Source organism: Microcaecilia unicolor, chromosome 6, assembly GCF_901765095.1.
Source record: "Microcaecilia unicolor chromosome 6, aMicUni1.1, whole genome shotgun sequence".
Taxonomy (NCBI): domain Eukaryota; kingdom Metazoa; phylum Chordata; class Amphibia; order Gymnophiona; family Siphonopidae; genus Microcaecilia; species Microcaecilia unicolor.
The window spans coordinates 333,259,483-333,281,145 of record NC_044036.1 but is presented as its reverse complement, the minus strand read 5'-3'; the positions used below and the strand labels follow the sequence as shown (position 1 = coordinate 333,281,145).

Below are 21,663 nucleotides of genomic sequence, written 5' to 3'. Positions count from 1 at the left end.
AAACATTTGTCAACAGACGAGAATTTTGTTTTTCTGCAGAGATAGCTATTATAGGCTTTAACTTTTTAAATCCTTTGGGAACATGATGTCTATAAATAAGGTGATGGTATTTGTTTAGCCAGATACCTGTGACCCTCCTGTCCCTGAGGGTCATGTTTATCCTGTCCAAAAGTCAAGAACATTTTGGCAGTACAGGAAAAATCTTTCTCGAAGCCCTTCGGGACGGTTAATGGTTTAGCCCATAACACAAACAAAGAGGAACAAGCATTTAGCAAAAGATAGTGGAATCTGTCGACAATATGAGTTGAGGCCAGTGGCGTAGTGAGGGCGGCTGCCACCGCCGCTGTGCAACCCCCCTGGGTGCAGCATGATGCCCCTCCTCCCCCGAGTGCATTCTTGCCTGCTGTGTGCACGCCGCTGGGGGTTGTTGGTTCCGCTGGTTCCCTGCTTCCTCTGCCCCGGAACAGGAAGTAACCAGTGGAGCCGACACCCCCCCTTCAGCGGTGTGCACCCGGGGCGGACGGCCCCCACCACTCCGCCCTTGTTACGCCACTGGTTGAAGCAGCTGACTTTGGAGGTTGGTGCGCCCTAAAGTGACATGATTCTGTGTCATATGATAAGTAAGGTTTTAACCCAGTGATTCCCAAACCTGATCCTGAAGGGACCCCAGCCAATCAGGTTCTCAGGATATCCACAATGAATATCCATGAAAGAGATTTGCATTAGAGAATGACATGGGGACAAGTTTGTCCTCGTCCCCGTGGGCTCAGTCAAATAGCACAAATATGATAAACATCATGTCAGCACAATAAAAATGGCTCAGCTGAACAGGCACACGTTAGAACAACTAAATAACAGATATAATGCCCATAGTGTCAGTTCAATAGAATGAAACACTAATACACAGCCGAGGGAACAAGTGCAGTTGAGACATAAGGACAGAGTAGCTGCATTGGACAAAGTCATAGAGATAAAGGGAAATGGGACTTGATATACCGCCTTTCTGAGGTTTTTGCAACTACATTCAAAGTAGTTTATGTATATTCAGGTACTTATTTTGTACCTGTGTCAATGGAGGGTTAAGTGACTTTCCCAGAGTCACAAGGAGCTGCAGTGGGAATTGAACCCAGTTCCCCAGAATCAGAGTCCGCTGCACTAACCACTAGGCTACTCCTCCACTAGCAACATTCCATGTAGAAGCCTGCTCTGGCAGATCACCAATGCGGTCACATAGGCTTCTGTTTCTGTGAGTCTGACGTCCTGCACGTATGTGCAGGACGTCAGACTCAGAGAAACAGAAGCCTGCGCGGCCGCATTGCTGATCTGCAAGGGCAGGCTTATACATGGAATGTTACTAGTGGAATAGCAACATTCCATGTTGAATCTCAAATAGAGAAAGAAAAATGGGACTTGATATACCACCTTTCTGAGGTTTTTTACAACTACATTCAAAGCAGTTTACATATATTCAGGTACTTATTTTATACCAGGGGAAATGGAGGGTTAAGTGACTTGCCCAGAGTCACAAGGAGCTGCAGTGGGATTCGAACCCAGTTCGCCAGGATCAAAGTCCACTGCACTAACCACTAGGCTACTCCTCCACAAGATGGGTGGCTAAACTGAAGGTAAATTATATGTATTTATTGGGATTTATTAACCGCCTTTATGAAGAGATTCATCCAAGGTGGTGTACACAGTTTAACGTAAAGCTTATAATTTTGTTAACAGCATAACAATAGTAAAATAACCAAGAATAAACATAAATGCAATACATGAGGTAAACTTCAAAACAGTAAATTGAAACCTAATAATAGAACTACCCTGGAATTCAAATACCAGAGATATAATACAATGTTAGCATAATACTAATGATACACCTAATAAGAATGAATTAGAACATTCAACTAACTTAGATATGATGCTAAGATTTTCTACAATACGGCTTACCATATAGCTGAGGAACCAAGAGCAGGTATATGATGGGAACAAGATGTGTGGAACAGAGTCAGTTGGAATAATTTGGTGGTTAGCTAAACTCAAGGCAAGCTCGTTGGATAATTAAGCAAGAGATAAGGAACTGATCTAAGTTACAGTGTGTGTAGCAAGCTTGTCCACGTGCAGAATGGGTGTATAGTCAGTCACCCTATGTATTAACGGCTTGGGAGAAGAGCCAGGCTTTCACCTGCTTCCTGAAGTATAGTCTCGAGTTATACGTAGCCCCTCTAGGAGTAAATTCCAGAGCGTGGAGGCTACTCCTGAGAAGGCTCACTGGTGGGTTTCACATCGTACAATTTCTTTTGATGAGGGTACAAATAGTGATGATCCTTCAGAGCACCTTAGAGGTCTTAAAGGTGTGTAAAGGGTTAACTTATTCTTTAAGTACTCTGAGGGCCTTGAAAATCATGTATACTACTACTACTTATCATTTCTATAGCGCTACTAGACGTACGCAGCGCTATACACTTGAACATGAAGAGACAGTCCCTGCTCGACAGAGCTTACAATCTAATTAGGACAGACAAACAGGACAAATAAGGGAAAAGGACAAAGAGTAGCAAGATTCCGGAATCCCAAAGAGTAGCAAGATTCCGGAATCCCACAGTAGCAAGATTCTGTGTGGAATCCCAAACAGTAGCAAGATTCCGGAATCCCAAAGACTACTACTACTACTACTTATCATTTCTATAGCGCTACTAGACGTACGCAGCGCTATACACTTGAACATGAAGAGACAGTCCCTGCTCGACAGAGCTTACAATCTAATTAGGAGAGACAAACAGGACAAACAAGAGATAAGGGAATATTAAGGTGAGGATGATAAAATAAGGGTTCTGAACAAGTGAATAAGGGTTAGGAGTTAAAAGCAGCATCAAAAAGGTGGGCTTTTAGCTTAGATTTGAAGACGGCCAGAGATGGAGCTTGACGTACCGGCTCAGGAAGTCTATTCCAGGCATATGGTGCAGCAAGATAAGCGGAACGGAGTCTGGAGTTAGCGGTGGAGGAGAAGGGTGCGGATAAGAGAGACTTGCCCAGTGAACGGAGTTCCCAGGGAGGAATGTAGGGAGAGATGAGAGTGGAGAGGTACTGAGGAGCTGCAGAGTGAATGCACTTATAGGTCAATAAGAGGAGTTTGAACTGTATGCGGAAATGGATAGGAAGCCAGTGAAGTGACTTGAGGAGAGGGCTAATATGAGCATAACGACACTGGTGGAATATTAGTTGAGCAGCAGAAATTTGAACAAATTGAAGATGAGAGAGATGGCTAAGTGGGAGACCTGTAAGAAGCAAGTTGCAATAGTCTAAGCGAGAGGTGATAAGAGCGTGGACGAGGGTTCTGGTAGTGTGCTCAGAAAGGAAAGGGCGAATTTTGCTGATATTATAGAGAAAGAAACGACAGGTTTTAGCAGTCTGTTGAATATGTGCAGAGAAGGAGAGGGAGGACTCGAAGATGACCCCAAGGTATGTATAGTGGAATATGATACCAGGAGCCGGTCTAAGTTACAGATTTTGTAGAAAGCTAGTCCAGATGAAGAGTGAGCAGGTGGAGGAGTATCCTAGTGGTTAGTGCAATGGACTGGGGAACTGGGTTCAATTCCCACTGTGGCTCTTTGTGACCCTGGGCAAATCACTTAACCCTCTATTGCCCCAGGTACAAAAGTTATATTGTGAGCCCACTAGGGACAGAGAAAGTACCTGAATGCAATATGTAAACTGCTTTGATCATCATACCACAGAAAGGCAGTATATTAAAAAATCAAACAAAAATAAATTAAAGTCTTGGGAGAGCCAGCCTTTCACCTTCGTCCTGAAAAAGAGCCACTGGTCTTGTGGATTAGTTCAAGTTGTTGTTAGTTGTACTCTTGTACGTCATGTGTGCGGTTTTTGGAACTCACCAAGGAAATTGGATTGGCAGGATAGATGGATATATTGAACTTAAAAAAAACAGAATTGATAAATTGCACAGTCAAATAGAAAAGTCCATTTCTAGGATTTATGTATATACAGGTCAGCTAACTGGATGGTCCTCAGGAACATTGGCCTCGGTGCAACTGTATTGATTTGTCCTTGAAGTGGCACTGCTGCGGAGGTAGCCTTCACAGCTCCTAGAGGAGGAGAGAATCTCTATCGTTACACAAGAGCGACACCTAGTGACCAATACTCAGTGTGCCCTCAGTTTTCTGATTTCACTGTGCAAAGTGCTATGGCTGAATCCAGGAGCATCTCTTGATTGTTTTTGTCAAAATACGAACAACCGGGAGCTATTCCCTCCCCTCCCTCTGCCCCAGTAAACACAGGTATAGATTTCAATGCCACGATTACTCACTTTCAAAATTGCTATGGTCTGTGTATCTAGGGGAGGCTGCAACATGACAAGGCTTATCCTACGAGAAGACCACAATTATCCCCTGTTAATGCAGGTAATTACAGAGTCTGGGCTAAGCAGCAGGGAAGTGCGCAAGAGCTGTAGCCAGCCAAGTAAGAATTTATAGCATAGATGCCACTGTCCAAACCCTACGTAGGGAGCACAAGATTTACCTCCATCTGGACACAGCCATCCCTCAGCTTCAGAAACCATCAAACCAAGACCCTGGCCATTATAATTCACTGCTCTGTGAATCTGGGTGCACCGTAGTTCAAAGTTAAAAACCAAAAACCTTCTTCAGCTATTGGATTCAGTCCTCCCTCCACATTTGGGTATATCGCAGTGTGCATTTTTATTTATTTATTGGGATTTATTAACCACCTTTATGAGGAGATTCAGCCAAGGCGGTGTACAGCAGGCACAGTTTAACATAAAGCTTACAGTTTTGTTAACAGCATAACAATAATAAAATAACCAAGAATAAGCATGAATAATTGTGAACATCGTGTGTGTGATTAAACCTTTATGTCTCGAGCAGACTTTGTGAGCATCAACTGTCTGGAGGCATCAGACTCCCGGTGCCGGCCGGGTCAGCTGAAACACGGCCCGTGTCGAGTCGTGCCTTGTCTATATTAAAGCTTTTTACACCATTTCACATTGTCGCTTGTGACCGTCATCTTCACTGTTCTCCGGAACCACAATTGTGTTTGTTGCAAAAGTCTACTCTTCCATTGCTTTGTCCTTCCTTATAAGTGCACCTACCTCTGTGTGCCACTTTGCAGAATTCCTCCCTTTGTATTCAGACTTAGGGGCCCTTTTACTCAGCCGCGTAGGCGCCAACGTGTGCCCATTGCGTGCCAAATTGGAGCTACTGCTCGGTTACCATGCGGCCCTTGCGGTAATTTCAATTTTGGCATGCGTTCAATTTAGACCATTACCGCCCGGTTACCACATGAGACTTTTCCACTAGGTCAATGGCTTGCGGTAAGGTCTCAGACCCAAAATGGGCATGCAGCAATTTTCATTTTGCCGCGCATCCATTTTCGGCAAAAATTTTTAAAAGAAATTTTTTGTAAGTGCGCTGAAAAATAATTCTGCGCACACCCAAAACAGGCCATTTTTCAGCGTATCTTAGTAAAAGGACCCCTTAAATAGGAGAAATTTTTTTCACTCAATGCATAGTTAAGCTCTGAAACTCATTGTCAGATAATGTGGTAACAGCAATTAATGTAGCTGGCTTTTAAAAGGGCTTCGATAAATTCCTGGAGGTAAAGTCTATAAACCATTTTTCTTCATGTTCCTCAGGGGTTTTCCTGTCCATTCACTTTTATCCAGTCTTGAACTCATTACATGTAAACTGCTTTGAATGTAGTTGCAAAATACCACAGAAAGGCGGTATATCAAGTCCCATTTCCCTTTCCCTATTTGAGATTCTACATGGAATGTTGCTACTATTGGAGATTCTAGATGGAATGTTGCTACTATTAAGATTCTGTTGCTACTATTTGAGATTCTACATGGAATGTTGCTATTCCACTAGCAACATGCCATGTAGAAGCCTGCCCTTGCAGATCAGCAATGCGGCCGCGCAGGCTTCTGTTTCTGTGAGTCTGACATCCTGAACGTACGTGCAGGACGTCAGACTCACAGAAACAGAAGCCTGCGCGGCCGCATTGCTGATCTGCAAGGGTAGGCTTCTACATTGAATGTTGCTAGTGGAGGAGTAGCCTAGTGGTCAGTGCAGTGGACTTTGATCCTGGGGAACTGGGTTCGATTCCCACTGCAGCTCCTTGTGACTCTGGACAAGTCACTTAACCCTCCATTGCCCCTGGTACAAAATAAGTACCTGAATATATGGAAACCGCTTTGAATGTAGTTGCAAAAACCTCAGAAAGGCGGTATATCAAGTCCCATTTCCCTTTCCTTTTCCTGTCAGAGCTACCATATCACAAGACTGGCCAGCCTCAAGCAGCCAACTGCAGAGGAGGAGGAGGAAGAAGAAAGTGACTCTTCCTTTCCGCTGGCGGGGATTAGGAGGGGGTGATGAAGGTGAATATGCCAGAGGGCTTGATGAGGCGAGGGATATGATGTGATTATTGCCAGGAGGTTTGGGGGATAAAGCGGTTTCAAAATGTATATATATATTATGGGGGGGGGGGGGGCAACCTGTTTGTTTGCCTAGGGCCCACTAAAGGGTTAATCCTGCCTTAGTATCAGCTTAAGTGCTGCGTGTTGGTGCTTTAGTAGGTGAAATTGAATACAAAGGAAGGTTTGGTCAAGCAAATTAATTTTGCAACACTTGAAGAATTAAGAATACAAGATGGATGTGCTGTTGTTTTCTTTGGGCTGAGCCCTACGACTTATCCCTGTTGTGGTTCATTTGAGTTTTTGAACAGAAAACCTTTAGGAATAAGTTACATGTATCAAAGGTGTGTTTGGTCCATAGTGTCACCTGGATTTTTCTGGATGGGGACTCTGCAGTACACAGGAATCCAAAACCTCTGCAAACATTACTCAGCTTCACCTGCGAGAGGGACATGCTAAGGGAGGCAACGCGAGTCACGCTGAAAAGTATCCCGATCTCTTCTCAGCTCAGTGGAAAGGATTATTTGTTTAACTGAGTAGCCTTTGACCAAAAGTCCTTGGGATCATAGAACGGCAAGATAGGACTCCTGTTAGTAGGAACAGGTTGCAGCCATGCACATTGTCCCTGATGAAATACATCTGCTTTTCTGCTGTGTCCCTGGGAATATGTTTCCCGCCAGGCGGGAAAACTTTCCTCCAAACTGTGTGGGAGGGAAATGAGGGACAGAACATGGCAGAGCAGAAAATCGAGCAGGTAGAATGTAAGATGATGATTGCTGGTTCATTAAAGGGTCCTTTTACTAAGCTGTGATAAACACTAATGCATGCTTACCAGGGCCGCCAAGAGGCTAAGCCAGGCCCGGGGCAGGGCTGCCACCTCCCCCCCCCCCAGGATCGCCACCGCTGCTGCCTGCCACAACTGCAACTACCTTGGCTGGCGGGGATCCCAAGGTCCTGCCAGCAGAATAGATCTTCCACCGGCACTGCTGTTCTTCACTCTGCTGCAGTGGTTCCCCATCAGTGGCGTACCAAGGGGGGGGCGGTCCGCCCCGGGTGCATGCTGCTGGAGGGGTGCCGTGCGCCTGTCAGGTCTTCATTTTCATGCTCCCTTTGCCCCGGAACAGGTTACTTCCTGTTCCGGGGCAGAGCATGAAAACGAAGAGCCGGCAGGCGCGCAGCACCCCTCCCCAGCGGCGTGCACCCGGGGGGGGTTCTTTCACCGGGGGATCGGGGGTTCTTTCGCCAGGGGAGGGCGTCGTGCTGTTCTGGGGGGGGGGGGCGCTGCACCCGGGGGGCGGAGTGCATCTGCGATCCGCCCCGGGTGTCAGCCCCCCTAGGAACGCCACTGTTCCCCATGTCTGTCTCAATAGCTGACTATGGACTTTTCCTCCAGGAACTTGTCCAAACCAATTTTAAACTCAGATACTCTAACCACTGTGAAGAAATACTTCCTAGCAGACTCAGGAAAGATGTCAGGAAGTATTTCTTCACAGAGAGGGTGGTGAACGCTTGGAATGCCCTCCCGCGGTAGGTGGTGGAGATGAAAATGGTAACGGAATTCAAACATGTGTGGGATAGGCATAAAGGAATCCTGTGCAGAAGGAATGGATCCACAGAAGCTTAGCTGAAATTGGGTGGTGGGGGGAAGAGGGGTTGGTGGTTGAGAGGCTAGGATAGGGGAGGGCAGACTTATATGGGGTCTGTGCCAGAGCCGGTGATGGGAGGCGGGACTGGTGGTTGGGAGGCGGGAAATACTGCTGGACAGACTTATACGGTCTGTGCCCTGAAAAAGACAGGTACAAATCAAGGTAAGGTATACACATATGAGTTTATCTTGGGCAGACTAGATGGACCGTGCAGGTCTTTTTCTATGTTACTATGTTACTGTTGCTATTCTTTGAGTGAAAAATATTTCCTCCTATTTGTTTTAAACGTATTTCCATGTAACTTCCTCGAGTGTCCCCTAGTCTTTGTACTTTCTGAAAGAGTAAAAAATTGATTCACTTCTACTTGTTCTACACCACTCAGGATTTTGTAGACGTCAATCATATCTCCCCTCAGCCATCTCTTTTCCAAGCTGAAGAGCCCTAACCTCTTTAGCCTTTCCTCATATGAGAGGAGTTCCAGCACCTTTATCATCTTGGTCTCTCTTCTTTGAACCTTTTCTAATTCTACTATATCTTTTTTGAGATACGGTGACCAGAACTGAACGCAATACTCAAGGTGAGGTCACGCCATGGAGCAATACAGAGACATTATAGTAGGCTCGGTCTTATTTTCCATCCCTTTCCTAATAATTCCTAACTTCCTGCTTGCTTTTTTGGCCACTGCCACACACTGGGCAGAAGATCTCAGTGTATTGTCTACAATGACGTAGTACAAAAAACAGAAGAAACCAGTCTTCGCAAGGAAATCAACAAGAAACAAAACAGCGAAGATGACTAACAAAAACAAAAAACAAAAAAATATAAGAATAAAAATAAAAAAATATATATTAAAAACGTCAAATTTTAAAATTAATCATAAAATATGTACTTAAAAGATAAATCCATCAAAATCAAAAATTACATAAAAAAGACGACACTTTGGATGTAAAAATGAAGAATCAACTTTATTAGCCAAACTGTAGCAGGGAGAAAGGGACTCGACACAGCTGTGTTTCGGCCGTACTGGCCTGCGTCAGGAGTCTTCTCTGCCGTATGTTGATTATTATTTCTATCCAAATGTATCAGACATAACTTAATACATTATGTCCAATAAAAAAGGTATCATCTTATTTTCTTTTCCATGTTTTATTTTGTTTGATTTCCATAGATTCTACATGGAATGTTGCTATTCCACTAGCAAAATATCAAAATACCTAACAGATTCTCTGCTAACTATACTAGATAATCTAAATGGCTGTAAAGCAGATATTCAGTTGCACATGAGGGAAAAGTCTCAACTGCTATGGCTATGTTTGCACATGAATGTTCATTGTATAGCACATAGAAAAAGTCATCATAGACTTGAAAAACCCTCTAGTATATACTCAAAAAATATTTTTTTAATTTTTTAAATCAATCTGTGTGTAGGTCTAATTAGACTTGAAACTCTGTGATCATATCAAAATAATATCAGAAAAATGACGATAACAAAAATAACATCACTTAGCTTATCACGAATCATGGAATGATGTCGTTCTAATAAGGCGGTGGATCCAAAAAAATATATATTATGAATGCATTGGTTCCTACGGTCCCGTTTCGTAAATCTTCATCAGGGAACCCGCTAATTCATGGAACCCCGCACCTAAATCGCTATATTTGCAATGCAATTCCCACGAAACTCGTGTCTTCTGGAAAGAAGACACGAGTTTCGTGGGAATTGCATTGCAAATATAGCGATTTAGGTGCGGGGTTCCATGAATTAGCGGGTTCCCTGATGAAGATTTACGAAACGGGACCGTAGGAACCAATGCATTCATAATATATATTTTTTTGGATCCACCGCCTTATTAGAACGACATCATTCCATGATTCGTGATAAGCTAAGTGATGTTATTTTTGTTATCGTCATTTTTCTGATATTATTTTGATATGATCACAGAGTTTCAAGTCTAATTAGACCTACACACAGATTGATTTAAAAAATTAAAAAAATATTTTTTGAGTATATACTAGAGGGTTTTTCAAGTCTATGATGACTTTTTCTATGTGCTATACAATGAACATTCATGTGCAAACATAGCCATAGCAGTTGAGACTTTTCCCTCATGTGCAACTGAATATCTGCTTTACAGCCATTTAGCTATTCCACTAGCAACATTCCATGTAGAAGTCGGCCCTTGTAGATCACCAATGTGGCCGCGCAGGCTTCTGCTTCTGTGAGTCTGACGTCCTGCACGTACGTGCAGGACGTCAGACTCACAGAAACAGAAGCCTGCGCAGCCTTCTACATGGAATGTTGCTAGTGGAATAGCAACATTCCATGTAGAATCTCCAATAGTAGCAACATTCCATGTAGAATCTCCAATGGTATCTATTTTACTGTCATAGTAATGCTTGAATGTTTTCACTTATATACACCGTCAGCTAGCACATTTGCTTATTTCCGATCTGACGAAGAAGAGCAACCTTCGAAAGCTAATCAAGAAATGTATTAAGTTATGTCCAATAAAAAAGGTGTTATCTTATTTTCTTTTACATGTTTTATTTTGTTTGATTTCTATTGATAACCTTAAGAGTGGACTAACACGGCTACCGCACTCCTCTATCCAAATGTAAAAACAATATGTGTGTCTTACCAATAAATTGAAGCTATAGTGCTCAATTGTACTCGAAACGAAGTTGAGCGGAGAAGATCGGAGCAGCGTCTCTGATCTATGCAATCAAACCGAACTAGTTTTGTTTCTTGTCTACAATGACACCTAGATCTTTTTCTTGAGTGCTGACTCCTAAGGTGGGCCTTAGCATCAGGTAACTATGATTCGGATTATTCTTCCCAATGTGCATCGCTTTGCATTTGTCCACATTTTCACAGTCTGCATGTGTTTTTACAAACTTGAATAGTTTTGTGTCATCTGCAAATTGAATCACCTCACTCATTATTCCGATTTCCGGATTGTTTCATTGCGTTGTTTTATATTTTTATTGTGTATGTTTTTATTGGAAATAGCCTAGAATGGTAAGACAGTGCAGGTTAAACGTTTTCTAAATAAATAAATAAGACATGAGAAGAGACACATTTAAAACATGGCCACACCACACTGACACATGCATAAGGCATTATTGCCAGGATTTTTGAATGTGGAAACATCCTTGAGGTGTGGCCAAGAGTGGTAACAGTTGGATTCAGGGGGAATGCTAGATGTGGCGAACTTAGATTTTTATTTTTTTTTTACATTTGTACCCCGCGCTTTCCCACTCATGGCAGGCTCAATGCGGCTTACATGGGGCAATGGAGGGTTAAGTGACTTGCCCAGAGTCACAAGGAGCTGCCTGTGCCTGAAGTGGGAATCGAACTCAGTTCCTCAGTTCCCCAGGACCAAAGTCCACCACCCTAACCACTAGGCAACTCCTCCACTGTTGCTACTATTTGAGATTCTACATGGAATGTTGCTATTCCACTAGCAACATTCCATGTAGAAGTCGGCCCTTGCAGATCACCAATGTGGCCACGCAGGCTTCTGCTTCTGTGAGTCTGACGTCCTGCACGTTGCAGGACGTCAGACTCACAGAAACAGAAGCCTGCGCAGCCTTCTACATGGAATGTTGCTAGTGAAAAAGCAACATTCCATGTAGAATCTCCAATAGTAGCAACATTCTATGTAGAATCTCCAATAGTATCTATTTTATTTTTGTTACATTCGTATCCTGCGCTTTCCCACTCATGGCAGGCTCAATGCGACTTACATAGGGCAATGGAGGGTTAAGTGACTTGCCCAGAGTCACAAGGAGCTGCCTGTGCCTGAAGTGGGAATCCAACTCAGTTCCTCAGGACCAAAGTCCACCACCCTAACCACTAGGCCAAAGCCTCTGACAGGGTCCCACAGGGGCGAATGATAAATAAACTGAGTGCCCTCAGTCTGAACCAAAAAGTCACTGACTGGGTTAGAAACTGGTTAAGTGGAAAAAGACAGAGGGTGGTGATAAATGGAGTTTGCTCAGAGGAAAAGCATGTTACCAGTGGTGTACCACAGGGATCAGTCTTTCTTGGCCTGGATCTTTTCAACATCTTTGCGAGTCATGTTGCAGAAGGACTGACAGATAAGACTTGCCTTTTTGCAGATGATACAAAACTCTGTAATAAGGTAGACACCTTTGATAGTGTGGAATAGCATGAGGCGGGATCTAGCAAAGCTAGAAGAATGGTCCAGAAATTTGCAGCTAAGATTTAGGGGTCCTTTTACTAAGGTGCGCTGAAAAATGGCCTGCGGTAGTGGAGGTGCGTGCAGCGAAGGGCGACTAAAATGATAGCGGGGATGGGACGACTTCCCTATGAAGAAAGACTAAGGAGGCTAGGGCTTTTCAGCTTGGAGAAGAGACGGCTGAGGGGAGACATGATAGAGGTTTATAAAATAATGAGTGGAGTGGAACAGGTGGATGTGAAGCGTCTGTTCATGCTTTCCAAAAATACTAGGACAAGGGGGCATGCGATGAAACTACAGTGTAGTAATTTTAAAACAAATCAGAGAAAATAGTTCTTCACTCAACGCATAATTAACCTCTGGAATTCGTTGCCGGAGAACGTGGTGAAGGCGGTTAGCTTGACAGAGTTTAAAAAGGGGTTAGACGGTTTCCTAAAGGACAAGTCCATAAACCACTACTAAATGGACTTGGGAAAAATCCACAATTCCAGAAATAACATGTATAGAATGTTTGTACATTTGGGAAGCTTGCCAGGTGCCCTTGGCCTGGATTGGCCGCTGTCGTGGACAGGATGCTGGGCTCGATGGACCTTTGGTCTTTTCCCAGTGTGGCATTACTTATGTACTTATGGCTTATAGACTAGCACTTTTTTTGGCGTAGATTTTTTTTGTGCCATATATAGAATGTAGCCCTTAGCTGCTATCCTGTGATTGCTGGTATTTTGAGAGGTCCTTTTACAAAGCTGCGGCAAAAGGGGGCCTGCGCTGGTGTCAGTGCGTGTTTTTGACATGCACTGAGGCCCCCTTTCACCGCTGCGGGTAAAAGGCAAGTTTCTTTAGTTTTTTCAAGAAATCGCCATGCCGCAAGTGAAGCACTTGCTGCATGAACATTTCGGTAGGGGGGGGGAGCACTTACTGCCACCCTTTGATTGCCTGCCAGGTACACACTGGCGCTACAAAAATTTAAATATTTTTGCAGCGCCGGAAATGGCATGCACTGGGGGAGGGAACTACCGCTGGGCTGCTGCACTGTACTTCCCTTTAATTTTTTTATTTATTTGTTGCATTTGTATCCCACATTTTCCCACCTATTTGCAGGCTCAATGTGGCTTACATTGTTCCGTAATAGCGATCGCCATTTCCGGAAGGAGAAATACAGAGTTATATTGCATTAAGGTTCGTAGATGACAGACAGGCTTATTCTCGAAAGTGATCGCCGGTGATCTTCCGACATAAAGTGGCGAAATCGGTATAATCGAAAGCTGCTTTTTTGACACCATTGCCGCTTTCCCGTCGCCGAGCCGGCAAAAGTTCAAGGGGGCGTGTCGGCAGCGAAGCGAAGGCGGGACAGGGGCGGGCATGGGCGTGGCTAACAGATGGCCGGCTTTTGCGGATAATGAAAAAAAAAAAGCAGCATTAATCAGTATCAGTTAATCAAAAAGGTGCCCAAACTGACCGGATGACCACCGGAGGGAATGGGGGATGACCTCCCCGTACTCCCCCAGTGGTCACCAACCCCCCCCCGCCCACTACCAATAAAAAAAAACTTTTTTTGCCAGCCTGTATGCCAGCCTCAAATGTCACACCCACCTCCATGACAGCAGTATGCAGGTCCCTGGAACAGTTTATGTTGGTTGCAGTGGACTTCAGGCAGGTGGACCCAGGCCCATCCCCCCCTACCTGTTACACTTGTGGTGCTAAGTGTTGAGCCCTCCAAACCCCCCCCCAAAAAAAACCCACTCTATCCACATCTAGGTGCCCCCCTTCACCCATAAGGATTATAGTAGTGGTGTAGAGTTGTGGGGAGTGGATTTTGGGGGGGGGGGGATTTGGGGGGCTCATTACCCAAGGGAAGGGAGCTATGCACCTGGGAGGTATTTGTATATATTTTTTTTATTTTTAGAAGTGCCCCCTAGGGTGCCCGGTTGGTGTCTTGGCATGTCAGGGGGACCAGTGCACTACAAATGCTGGCTCCTCCCATGACCAAATGCCTTGGATGTCGCCGGGTTGGAGATCGCCAGCATTTTTTTCCATTATCGCTGAAAAACAAAACCGGCCATCTCAAACCCAGCGAACTCTGGCGTTTGGCTGGGCTAAACCGTATTATTGAAAAAAAAGATGGCCGGCCATCTTTTTCGATAATACGGTTCTGGCCAGCTGTAGCGCCGCCACCAAAATAGATCGCCAGTGATCTATTTCACCGGTGACGTTCGATTATGCCCCTCAGAGTAGATTAGGCAATCAAGTAAAAAGAATTCATTTTTGCGATGACAAATAAAATGGTAATGCGTTAAGGTTCAGTCGTGACAGAGTAACTTAGGCATTCAAGAATAGAGAGCAGAAGCGGAGCCAGGATGACGACGCGGGGGGGAGCGAGACCGGACTTCTGCCAGTGCTGGCACACATTTTCAATGCAACACATTGAGAACAAAATAGGCGCCGGAGCTGGCAGAACTCCATTTGGGGGAGCAGCCGCTCCCCTGGCACCCCCCCCCCCCCCCCCCCGGCTATGCCACTGATAGAGAGTTCTGTTTAGTCCAGTTCTGGTATGAGTTTTGTTGTCTAGTATTTAGGATAGATCATTATGGTATGCTTTATTGAACAGGTTGGTTTTTAGCAATTTTCGGAAATTAGTTACGTCGTATATTATTTTTGTGGTTTTTGGTAACGCATTCCACAGTTGCGCGCCTAAGTAGGAGAAGCTGGATGCATATGTTAGTCTACTACTTACTACTACTTAACATTTCTAAAGCGCTACTAGGGTTACGCAGCGCTGTACAGGTTAACAAAGAAGGATAGTCCCTGCTCAAAGGAGCTTACAATCTAAAGGACGAAATGTCAAGTTGGGGCAGTCTAGATTTCCTGAGTAGAGGTGTAGTGATTAGGTGCCGAAGGCGACATTGAAGAGGTGGGCTTTGAGCAATGATTTGAAGATGGGCAGCGAGGGGGCTTGGCGTATGGGCTCAGGGAGTTTATTCCATGCATAGGGTGAGGCGAGGCAGAAAGGGCGGAGCCTGGAGTTGGCGGTGGTGGAGAAGGGTACTGAGAGGAGGGATTTGTCCTGTGAGCGGAGGTTACGGGTAGGAGCGTAAGGGGAGATGAGGGTAGAGAGGTCTATAGTTTAGCGAGCGGTAAGCCAGCATTGGGCTTACCTCCACTTCGTGAAAGGGCCTCTAAGTGTTGTAAATAAATAAAATTAAATAAGGTTGCATAATTTATGCATGGAATTGTGATCTCTGCCCAGTGCATGCCCTCCAGCATGCTGGACTCACAATAGACTCCTTAGAAAATTAACAACCAAGAGGTCTAAACATTTGGTTTTTCTTTTTTTTTTTCCCTTCTCTTCATCCAGGGGCTTAGCCAGACACCCAATTTTGGGGGGGGCCTGGGTCCAAAATGGGTGGGCATAAGACCTCTGCCTTGTCCCACAAGTGATTTGGTCTCTCCTCTCTCAAACAACCCATCTCCCCACACATACCTTTTAAGTAACGGATTTTCACTGGCAGCGAGCAGCAACTAATACACACTGCTCATGTTGACCCCACAGCCTTCCCTCTGATGCATCTTCCTGTTTCTGCATAGGCGGGAATACATCAGAGGCAAGGCTGTGGGGCCAGTGCGAGCAGTGCGTATCAGTCGCTACTTGCTACAGGTGAAAATCTGCTATTTACAAGGTACGCAGGAGGAACAGTTGTTGGGAGTTTTCAGCTGGTGGGGCTTGGGGATCCCTGCCAGCCACATCATAGGTGTGCTGCTACTGGGTGGGCCTGAGCCCAAAGTGGGTAGGCATGGGCCCACCCAGGCCCACCCTTGGCTACACCACTGTCTTCATCTTCCCTGTACGACAAAGGAGGTGTGATCAGAGGCCCGCACAGGGTGTCAGACGTCTCTGTACAATTCCGCTGACAGTTTCCTATCCTGACTGGTTATTAAATCTGGATGTGCATGGATATAAACAGTAATTAAAATCAGCAGCTTCCAAAAGCCCAGTTTATTCTGCTGATAAATAGGTGATGTTAGGCGCATGTTGCCATTCGCCAGCGAGGCAGAGATTAGATGGTTCAGTCACTTTCCAAACTGCTCGTACTTGTTCATGAAACCAACTGAGAAAAATATAGGGTGCGTGAGATCTTCTTACGAATTTAAGATCTACCAAAATAAAGGTGAGTGAGGAGACAAGGCAGTGGGTTAACTTAACTACCAAGAAAGTACAGCTGAAGCTATTATTATAAGTACGTAAGTGCATAAGTAATGCGGAATGCCACACTGGTAAAAGACCAAGGGTCCATCGAGCCCAGCATCCTGTCCACGACAGTGGCCAATCCAGGCCAAGGGCACCTGGCAAGCTATTCTCAGTGGCTCATAGATCTGGTTACAAGGATTATTGCTTCTGTCAGTATTATTTTTTATTACTTTTGATTTCAGATACAATGTTTTATTGATTTTACTAGTAAAAAAGGCCCATTTCTGACACAAATGAAACGGGCGCTAGCAAGGTTTTCCTCGGAGTGTGTATGTTTGAGAGAGTGTATGTGAGAGTGACTGTGTGTGAGAGAGAGAGTGAATGTGCGAGTGTGTGTGTGTGAGAGAGAGAGTGAGTCTGGATGCGAGTGTGTCTGTGAGAGAGAGTGTGTGTGTGAGAATGAGAGTGTGTACAAGTGCGTATTTGAGACACAGTGTGAGAGAGAGAGTGTGTGTTTCACACAGATACAGTGTGTGCGAGAGAGAGAGTGTGTGTGAGACACAGACTCTCTGTGAGACTGACTGTATGAGACCAAGAGAGTGTGTGAGTGACTGTGTGACACATAGAGAGTGAATGTGATACAGTGTGAGACTAGCGTGTGTGAGAGACAGTGTGTGACAGTGAGAGAGAGAGAAAGACATTGACTGTGAGAGAGAAAGAGTGTGTGTGTGACAGAGATACCTCCCCCCCCCCTCTCTGGTGTCAGGCCCCCCTCCCTCCCTCTGGTGTCAGGCCCCCCCCCTCTCTCTCTCTGGTGTCAGCCCCCCCCCCCCCCCCCTCTCTCTCTGGTGTCTGAGCGTTACTGTGCAGGACGCTGAGCTCTGGCTGTGCTTCAAGGAACTGACCAATCCTATTTAATAGAATGCACCTCCAACATTCTGAAGCCGAGAAACCTCGTGTGGTTGGTCACTTCTGCTTGTGACGAACCCGGAAGTACGTGATGTCAATTCAGGAGATGAATACAGAGAGCAGGAATGCCTCAGCCATGCAGTCAGCTTCAGAATGTTGGAGGTGTGTTTTATTATATAGGATCTGCTGTGTGATGGGCATTTATGTTGCTGTGTATTTGTTAGTTGTATTTGATATGGTAGAGTTTGGTGTGGTAGTGTTAATGTTATATGTGCATTGTTTTTATATTGAGATTGTAACCTCTCTTGTACGTTATAAAGACAGATGGGTAGAAATTTGAAAATATACAATTGTGTCATATCATGTAATAGGTTTTTCGTATCCATCAATTCAAGATAAGAATGTTCGGTGCTTTTTAGGTGCATTTCGCTCAAGCGATGGTCCCTACGGGGGAGGCTCCATCCGTCTATCTGTCTGTCTGTCTATATACATAGACACAAAGACACATTTACACGCAAATAAGAACACACACACACACATAGAAAAAGACTCATATGCAAACACACATACACACATAATAAACACACAGAGATGCACACATAGACAGACAGACACACACACACACACAAACACACACTAGAGCCTGACCAAAACCAAGATGCTCGGTTTCTGTCAAAACTGAATCTGCGACTGAAATTGGCCGCTCAGTTTAAGTAAAAAGCAAAACTGAAAATGAAATTGCTTCGCAATAGCCCCGACTCCCTCCCCTTACCCAACCAAAAGGCCCCCCCTTCCCCCGGCAGCACCCCTCTCCTGGGCCTACTTTGTCATTGGCAGCCATTTGACTGAGCTACAGCACTAGGCAGGAAAGAGTGGGGTTCGTTCCTGCCCCTGAACAGGCTACTAGACCACTAGGGCTTCTTAAGGTAGGCCCAGCGAGGGCCTGCAGGTGGTCGGGTGGGATGTAGGGGGTATAGCGTGATTGCGGGGGGGGGGGGGTAGTAATCACAGGGGGAGGCAAGAGTTTCAGGTTTAGCCAAAAATACTGAACCTCGATTTTAGTCCAGTTTCAGTGCCAAAACCAAAATCCAGTCAGGCTTTAACTCTATCGTTGAGCTTCTTCAGGGGGCTAAGTAACTTGTAGCCATTCACTGTGCCTGAAAACTTACAAAATGGCGTCCACTGTGTCGGCGTCCTAGAGACAGTGGACGCTATTTTGTACGTTTTCAGGCACACTGAATGGCTACAAGTTACTTAGCCCCCTGAGGATGCTCAACGATAGAGTGAAACAGAGAGCCCCGTTGGGCAGAGATCTACGTGGCATAGTCTATACCTTATGAAGTGCCGTAGAGAGTCATAATTATTTAGAAATACCCATAAGATTCATGGAGTGATAATTGATTCAATGAATAAACAAGTGGAGTTTTTTGACCGATGATAATAACGGAGTCTTGAAGAAGCTGGCATCGAGAATAATATGTTCTACTGCCAGGCGTAGACTACTGAGGTCCTTTTCTCCACTATATTCATTTGAATCACTTCAAATTGTATTGGCTCGTGGTGATTAGATTTCATCATTACATTTTTTTTTTTGTAACTTCAGCTTGCTAAGAGTACCTAACTTTTTTTTTTTTTTTTACTTTCAACAATTTTATTTATACTTTACAAGTTATACAAGGTTGACTTGCAAGTTGTAATACAGAGAGATGTAGGTAAATAGAAGAATTTAATAGTTAAGAAATTAAATATCTCTTTCTTAGACCAAAAATAAAAAGGGAGAAAAGTTTAGGGGGGAGCGTGTTTGAAGGTAAGGAGAACCAAATAAGGAAAATAATACCAAACACATAAATGGCGAGTGACCGACTCACTTGCAAATGCGCAGTAGAGACTTCCCTCTCTGTCCCGCCCCCGCGTCAATACGTGATGACGGGGTGGGACAGAGAGGGAAACTGCGCGAAGCCGCCGACGTCGCTACCGCTCCCCCCCCCCGAGGTCGCCTCTACGGCTCCCCCCCCGAGATCGCCACCGCCGCCCCCCCCCCCACCCGGCCTGAGCACTCTTTTCGGTATTGAACTTACATCGGCGAAACGCAGGCAGCACGCAGAACAGCTGAGCTCCCGTCGCCCTTTCTTCCCTGCCTGTGTTCCGCCCTCGCCAACGTTACGTCACACGAGGGCGGGACACAGGCAGAGAAGGAAGGCCGACGGGAGCTCAGCTGATCTGCGTGCTGCCTGCGTTTCGCCGATGTAAGTTCAATACCGAAGAGAGGGCCCGGGCCGGGTGCAGGGGTAGCGGCGCCCTGGGGGGGAGGGGCAGCGGCGAGGGGAGGGGGCCTTGCCAAAACCCCACACTAGCCCGTTTTAACGGGCTCAACGGCTAGTATATCCAGAAACTGGCCTGGCCGTATTCTCTCTATTCATGTTGATCCCATTTTCTCAGTCCTTGGGTCCACTGGGTACTCTTTTAATTCCAGAAATAATCACAGCTGTTCTGGGCTCCCAAAAGATATACTTGTTGTCCAAGTGTCTTATTATACATTTACACGGATAGGCTAGCAGAAATTTTGCACCTATCGATCTTGTTTCATCTCTAAATGCTAAGAATTTCCGCCTTCTATCCTGTGTGGAGTTTGCTACGTCTGGATAGATCCAGATTCTGTGTCCACAAAAAGGTTTTGTAGAATTCTTAAAGTATAACTTTAGCGCAGAATTTAAATCCTGTTCGAATACAAATGAGACTATTAAAGTACGTCTTGAAGTCATTTCACTCAGCGATTCTTCCAACAAAGCTGAACTATCTTGCAATCCTTGTTGAATTTCATGATTTTGTATCACTTTCCCCAAGGCCAACTTGATCTACTCGACTTTGATTAGATATTGGTAAATAATGAGTTTTATTTAAGGGAGGAATAGCTTCAGGGGGAAACTGTAGAATCTCCAACAAATATTTCTTGAACAAAAAAGAGTACCTAACTTTTAGCACCATTTTTCGAATAGCACTCACTGTTTTCATTTTTTTGGCGCTGATTTTTTGACGCTATTTGTAGAATTTGGTCCACCATTTATAGAATAGCACTTATGCATGTAATTGTCATTTACTGATGCTAATGACACATGCAGGCACTCCTGTTCTATAAACTGGACACACTATTCGTATCTAAATTTAGGTCCTAACTACAAGAATTCCCTTTTAACCGATTTCAAAATGAAATGCAAAATAGGAAAAGAAAAGACATGCATGTCGTGATCCTGACTACGTTTTTTTTGTGTCAGCCAGCTCGATGTTTTCCAAGTCCGGTCCTGCAGTACCCCCTTGCCAGTCAGGTTTTCAGGATATCCACAATGAATATGCATGAAAGAGATTTGCATATAATGGAGGCAGTGTTTTTGCAAATCAAGTTCATGCATATTCATTGTGGATATCCTGAAAACCTGACTGGCAAGGGGTAGTCCAGGACTGGACTTGGGAAACACTGAGCTGGATCAGTGCTTCTGAACCCAGTCCTTGAAGCACACCCAGCCAGTCAGGTTTTCAGGATATCCACAATGAATATGCAGGGCCGCTGAGAAGGGGGGGGGGGCAGAGGGGAAAAAAATTCCCCAGGCCTGGGCCTCCAACGGGGGCCCGGCGCCGGGGTCAGGCCGCCAGCGCTACAGTTCCCGGTCTCACCTGCCTGCCTCCATGGCTCCGGGCTCCCTTCATTCAAAGCGGTAGTCGCAGATCGCCTTTCTTCTGGCCTTCCCTCCCTGTGTCCCGCCCTCACGGAAACCGGAAGTTACATCAGATGAGGGCGGGACACAGGGAGGGAAGGCCAGAAGAGACGCGATCTGCGACTGCTGCTTTGAATGAAGGGGGCCCGGAGCCGTGGAGGCAGGCAGGTGAGACCGGGGACTGCAGCGGCGGGGGGGAGCGATGGGGGGGCGGCAGCAGTGGCGGGGGGGGGGGGTGCGGAGGCGGGGCGGCCTTGCCCCTCGGCGGCCCTGTGAATATTCATGAGATAGATTTACATGCACTACCTCTTTGGTATGGAAGTCTATCTCATGCATGTTCATTGTGCATATCCTGAAAAACCCAGGTGTCCCGAGAACCGGGTTGAGAAGGGTTGAGTTAGACGAGTTGGTTGAACTTTCTGCAGTGTTTGGCTCTGTTGGGCTAATATCATATGAATGTGAGAAGCTGATGCCTTTCTGAGAAAATAATAAAGAACATCTGTAAAGTTAAAACATTTTATATCCAGTCCAAATAAGTGAATTTTTTCTAGAGCAGGTAATGAGC

At 45.3% G+C, this 21,663-nt stretch overlaps 1 protein-coding gene across 6 annotated transcripts in view; it reads left to right on the top strand.

The window, feature by feature from the left end:
- The window catches only part of FAM20A (FAM20A golgi associated secretory pathway pseudokinase), an 82,252-nt gene that overhangs the window by 21,807 nt on the left and 38,782 nt on the right, over positions 1-21,663 (top strand). The window lies entirely within an intron of this gene.